The following is a 6,225-nucleotide window of genomic DNA, read 5'->3' as shown; positions in this document are numbered from 1 at the left end:
GACATTGGAACTATCTCTTGTTTAGAGGGCAGGAGCCATGCTTTCAGCCACATGGAGCAGAGATGCTACAGACAGTTGCGCCTGCCACCTTCAACTCCAAGAGTGTCTCTCAGGGTTGAAACGCCCCCTAGAGGCAGAGCACTTTGAGAAATGAAAGTAGTGGGTGTGGCTGTTTGGAATCCCATCGCTCCCCAACAGCATCCATTGTGTAAAAGTAAAGAAAAGGTCACATGTCCTTCATTAATCATCTTTGTCATATCCAGTGGCACCAACCTTCCCTAAAACCTCTGCTGAACATTTCCTCAGTGTTGTAGCTTTTCTGTGAATTTTTTCATGATTGTAGATTAGATCTACAGCAGTTTCAAAATGTTGTTACAATAAGACATAGAAATCTGCCATACCCTAGTCCAGATTATACTGTGTCCCTCTAGTTCAGTGTTCTTCCATTGTGCACTACCCATCTATCCACCTCCCCACAAACACATACACATTCAGGGTAAAGGGAATAAAAATCATACTTGCCATTAAGTATTACTGAAGCAAATGCCAATAATAATGTCACAAGCTTACTATAGTTTATAGTAGAGCTATTTTTGCAAAGCAGTTTTAGGGCAGCTATATAACACACTTTGAACTGTAGACAAATCAAAGGGCCTAAAGAACATTTCTACATGAATTTAGGAACTTTTTATTATTATAACATCTCATGCATTATTTTATTGCATTTATTCCTTTAGTTGTTTCTTTTTGCATGGAGCACAGCCTAATTTGAACACAGAGATGCAAGCTGCAATGGAATAAGACTCCATTAGAAATGGGATTTTGAATTCAATATCTGTACATTACATTAAATGCTCCCAGGGGACTTGGGCACACTTTGGCAAGACATCAAAGAAATCTTGCTCTGACTTCCACAAATGCAAGTAGGATTTCCCCTGTATTTATATGACTGTAAGTAGTTCCAAATTTATGGGGTCTGACTTGTGGTAGATTCACTGAACAATACAATCCTTTATTTACCATTTCAACTGTAATCATTTAATAAACTTAATGGCTTCCTGTTCCAATAAATATTAGAATAATTGTTTTCTCTCATCCGTACCTGCATGCTAAAGGAGAATGCTAGAAAAAAATGTCCATTTTATAAAATAAGCCAAACACAATAAGCTTGAATTTCAGAGATTAGATCTGCCTCGAATGGTCCAAATAGACATTATCAATAGAACTAAGATTATCTGGAAATTAAATTATACAGTGGTGCCTCGCAAGACGAAAATAATTCGTTCCGCGAGTCTTTTCGTCTTGCGATGTTTTTCGTCTTGCGAAGCACGGTCCGTCGCAACTGCGCCTCTTCAAGTGGGTTTAAGAAAAAAGTGCAAGACGTTTTCATCTTGCGAAGCAAGCACATAGGGAAATTTGTCTAGTGAAGCAACGCGAAACCGAAAAACCCTTTCGTCTAGCGAGTTTTTCGTCTTGCGAGGCATTCGTCTTGCGGGGCACAACTGTATGTAAGAAACATTGACAGATAACTGAGAATGTAATCTGATTAATCTTCAGAACAAATAATAATTGAAGGCTCACAAACTATAACCAAGGACATATTTGCACATTCATCCTGATCCATATGGTGTTATAAGCTTGTCAAATCATCATACAGAATCAAATGATAGAACTATTCTTACTGGTGCTATTACATTATTGTGTCATTTTCTTTATTTTGTCATTTATTTAAATATGGCTTAAATATGGTCTGCCCAGGCTCAAATCCTGGGTGTCCATCAAGATAACCAGGTGGTCTTGGACAAATTGCTGACTCTTGGTGTGTAGTCTCATTGAATAGAGGGAAGGAGAAGAATATATAGGCTAAGCCTTGGGGTAGGGTAGGATAGAAAAGACACCCAAAGAAAGGGAATGTGGTTATAGCTTGCTGGTGGTGTAGCACACAGTACTTCCCGTTTAGAAGTTCCAATGCCAATATTTGCTTAACAGATCTCTGGTATCTGGAATAGGGAAGGTTTCTACAGAGACCTTGAAGAGTTGCTGTCAATCAAAACATTTGGCCGAAGTATGTTGATGAAGGAATACATATACATATAAACACACCCACACACAGCAAGCGGATGAATAGATGGGAAGAAACTAGCTAATCCACAAATGAACTGTAGGTTGACAGTATAATCCACTTTATGAAATGGTATGCCAACAGCAAGCAAACTTTGACAATTCTTAAAGCAACAAGCTGCACGCTACATTTAGGGAATCAACCCATCTCATCTACTTTAGCAACAGCAGCAATGGCGTGACTCTGTGAAAGTTTTGTACAGGAACTAGCATCGTCTTTGGTGTTGAACAATGTAGCAGAAACAAATATTCCTCAGACAATCTATTGAGAATAAGACATGACACGTTAAGGCCAAAGAAAACTTTTCCACTTGCCATCTTATATTCAAGTTTGTTGTTTTATAGTGCGAAATTCTTGGTTAAGCGTAAAATGAATACATTTGGAATACATGTGCAAGTAATGTCTCTGCTGTACCAAATGATCATTTGTGCTTAGTAACTGAATGGAGGATGTTCCTTAATGGCAGCTACATTTTCAATGCGTAAACTGTCATACTAGCCTAGCTGGTTTAAACACATAGAAAAAGGACTTTGCTTTTTCTTATTAGATGAAGAAGCAAAACATTTGCACCTTGAACAGTCCCTTAAAGTTTGACTGCTGTATTGTCTTTGTTGCCCCACATATATGTACACATTCTAAGCCAGTATCTTATTTCTCTAGGTTGCTGCAGATGAGGAATTAGATTTCATTTTCCTTGGAGGGGATAATGAATGATTCCCTATACAACTATTTCCCATGTGGTTTAACATTACAAGCGAACATAGACATTGTGGTGATTAGCTTCAACCACATGATTTCTGGAGCTTTGATATCATTTAGTTTTCTGCATTTACCTATTTTGCAAATGTTAGGGTTATTCAGTCATCAAAATATTTCCTCAGTTATTCATGCTTTGTATCTTGAACATAATCCCTTCCCTGCCAAATATGTTTATGTCATAAAATCTTCCTAAGAAATGGCCTGACCACACAGCTACCAGGGCTTATTTCTGTGATATGTAAAAGCTGTGAGGATTGAAGACAAAGAAAGAAGATGATCAGTTTGTAGAGAGATGAGGAATGCAGTCAATTGCTTTTGCAGAAAAGTCGCCTTATTAAAACTTCACATGCAAAACATTATAGGACCCTGATTATGGCCAGTTGTTTTTCCATTATACAGCAGCAACTCAGGTATGTAATGGTAGCTTGGTGCACATCAACTTCCTGTCTGTGACCAGGAGGTCACATACAGGCACTGTCACACATGAGGAAGAGTGAGGTTTTCCATACTTGATTTAGAAATTTGTGAGCAGCTGACTGCAGGTAAGAAGCTGGCATGTGACATAGGAAATGTGTCCTTTCAAACTGCTTTAGAGACCTTTAAGGAAAATGCAGGTACAAAACACTGTAGTCTTCTAATACTCTTGCTCAGCACACTCAATGGTGTAACAGCTATTGTGATATTGTACCTTTGGTTTTAAGCCTCTTCACATTCTTAAACAATGGATTTTGGGCTTGAAGTTTGGCCTTGAAGTTTCCAGTTTCTGAGCTTTGGTTTTTTTCCCCAAAAGCAAGAATTTTGGTCTTCTGATAGAAAGAAAAAGGTAGGCCAAGCAGCTTCTGTTTTAATTGCAGAGATGCTGCTAAAGGCTCAGATGATGATGTTGGTGCTGGTGATGATGATGATGACCTTAAATTATCCTGTCGTTCCACCCAAAGGAGCCCAGGGTGGCAAACACAAAACTGAAAAAACAATACCATTATTTTTTTAAGGGGATTTAAAAAAAAGAAACGTAAACACCGGTTCCTTGTGTAGTCATTCATTGTAGGAAACTGGCATCTTCACTTGTCAGAAACATTTTTTAAAAAATTCTATTGGGTTAAACAGTTCATTGACTTTTGCAGGATTGCACAGCAAATTGAGAGACGCAATGTTTGTTCAAATTCTTTGAATTGAGGATTATTATGTAGCAACAGAGCATGGGAGTCAGTCCCAGATGTGTCAAAGGTTCAAACTTTACTTAATTAAGCATGAGTGGAATGTGTTGTGGAGAAAAATTGCTGTGGGTTGATCCTTAGTGTTGTAACAAGCGCCAGTTCTTTGTATTCACATTTTGCCTTTCTTTCATGTCAAATTGAATCACCAGATTGGTTGTTAATGCTGTCTTATGTACAGGGAAAGCCTGGTGCATATAAAAGCTGAAATGTCTGTAGCAGAGCAATAGTAAAATATATGAATCCTTTGGACTTTTATGCTCTTACATTTGTGTTTTTGGTTCAACAGCAAATTAACTGCTCCAATTTCTCATTCCATTCTCACCTCTCATTCCATTCTCACCTCCCTCACCAGTTTGTTGCTTATGCTGCATTGGGAAATCAAATATAGATGCATGCATTTCTGTTGTGGCAAAATAAACTTCTATTTATACTACCATTGTTGTTTAATTCTTCTGAATAACTACGAATGCATTCATGTCACACACAAAAAAGAGCGTAATGCATTCATGTCTATTCAGAAGTACATTAAGTCCCATTGAATTCAATGGAGCTCACACCCAAGTAGGTGAATATAGGGTTGCCATCTCAATTTTTAAGAAATAATTTCTTAAATTTTACAATTTTATATCCATCACAACGATATTATCTCAAAAAGAAAAAAAACGCAATTCCCCAACCCCTCCCCCCAACTTCCCTCAATTACCCCTTCTGGTTCTTTATATATTTATTTTTCCTGCTTATTTAGTTATACCTTAATATTGCATTCTTATATTTTTTATACCATTTTTTTTTTCAAATTACCTCTTATACTTTGTTATTTTCCCATTCTTACATCTTAATTTCTATGTTTATTTTGTTGGTTGTGTTTACTCAAACCCTGCTAGTGAGTCCATTTCTTTACAATATTTTTGTAAATACAACATAAATGGTTCCCAGTCTTTTTTAAAGTCCCTATTGTCCTTGTCTCAATGTTTTCCAGTTAGCTTCGCCATTTTAGCATATTCCATCAGTTTTTCTTGCCATTCTTCTTTAGTTGGTATCCAGCTGTCTCTCCATTTTGGGGCTAGTAATATCCTAGCCGCTTTTGTAGCATACATAAATAGTTTCTTCTGCTCTTTTGGCAAGTCTTGACCTGTAATGCCTAGCAAAAAGGCTTCTGGTCTTTTAACAAAGGCTATCTTAAACGTTCTTTTCATTTCATTGGAAATCATTTCCCTAAAAGTTTTGATTATTTTACAATCCCACCACATATGAAAAAATGTGCCTTCACCATTTCAATTCTTAAAACAGTTATCAGATACAATACTTTCTGATCCACGACTATGCTGCAGGAGTGGGTGGGGAAAGTACGGTAACTGGAAGGCCTTACCAAGTAAGGTAACTGGAAGGCCTTACCAAAACTGGTTTGCATCAGTTTGCTAGTATGGGATGGTAAACGTTGGCCCTGCAAATAAGACCAGTGGTCTGATGCTCATGAGATGTACAATGCCTGTATCTTTTGGTGTGTTTATTCATTTCAATTTCTGCCTACAAAATACTCTGCTGGAACCAGCCCCTTCCATTTTGATGGCTCCTTTTCTAGCAGAACTCTTTGAGCATATTTCTAAGCTATCATCACTAGTTTAATAGGCATTCTCTTTTTCCAGAGAAAGATGGGGAGGTTGGTGTTCTCTGGTGGGGATCTCTAAGCCTCCATTTTCACATTGCACTCGCATTAATGGGGAGACTCGCCTGGCACCTTCATTACGTTTATTTAGAGGCTGGGCAAAAGCTCTCCTCTTCTCCCAGACCTTTAGCTAATTAAACAATCTATGGCCTTTTATGCAGAATTCATCATGCGAAAGGCTGGGCTGGATGAAACCCAAGACGGAATTAAGATTGCCGGAAGAAATATCAACAACCTCAGATATGCAGATGACACAACCTTGATGGCAGAAAGTGAGGAGGAATTAAAGAACCTTTTAATGAGGGTGAAAGAGGAGAGGGCAAAATATGGTCTGAAGCTCAACATCAAAAAAACGAAGATCATGGCCACTGGTCCCATCACCTCCTGGCAAATAGAAGGGGAAGAAATGGAGGCAGTGAGAGATTTAACTTTCTTGGGCTCCATGATCACTGAAGATGGCC

This window comes from Podarcis liolepis (genome assembly GCF_965112155.1).
Source record: "Podarcis liolepis genome assembly, chromosome: 6".
In the NCBI taxonomy this organism is placed as follows: domain Eukaryota; kingdom Metazoa; phylum Chordata; class Lepidosauria; order Squamata; family Lacertidae; genus Podarcis; species Podarcis liolepis.
This window is presented reverse-complemented; position numbering follows the sequence as displayed.